The following is a 318-nucleotide window of genomic DNA, read 5'->3' as shown; positions in this document are numbered from 1 at the left end:
TGGATAGTGTATTAGAATGGAAAGCACCTAAGTCAGTGACTGAGATTAGAAGTTTCCTAGGATTGGTCGGTTATTATCGTAGGTTCATAGAAGGATTCTCCAAGTTGGCCTTACCTTTACCTAAGTTGACCCAAAAAGGGGAGTTGTTCATGTGGGATACTCATTGTGAGAATAGTTTCCAAGAGCTTAAGAAACGATTGACCTCTGCACCGATCCTAGTATTACCCGACTTGAGTGAACCCTTTGTAGTATATTGTGACGCGTGTGGTTCCAGATTAGGTGGAGTACTTATGCAGGATAGGAAGGTGGTAGCATATG

Source organism: Cicer arietinum, chromosome 3, assembly GCF_000331145.2.
Source record: "Cicer arietinum cultivar CDC Frontier isolate Library 1 chromosome 3, Cicar.CDCFrontier_v2.0, whole genome shotgun sequence".
NCBI classification, from domain to species: domain Eukaryota; kingdom Viridiplantae; phylum Streptophyta; class Magnoliopsida; order Fabales; family Fabaceae; genus Cicer; species Cicer arietinum.
This window is presented reverse-complemented; position numbering follows the sequence as displayed.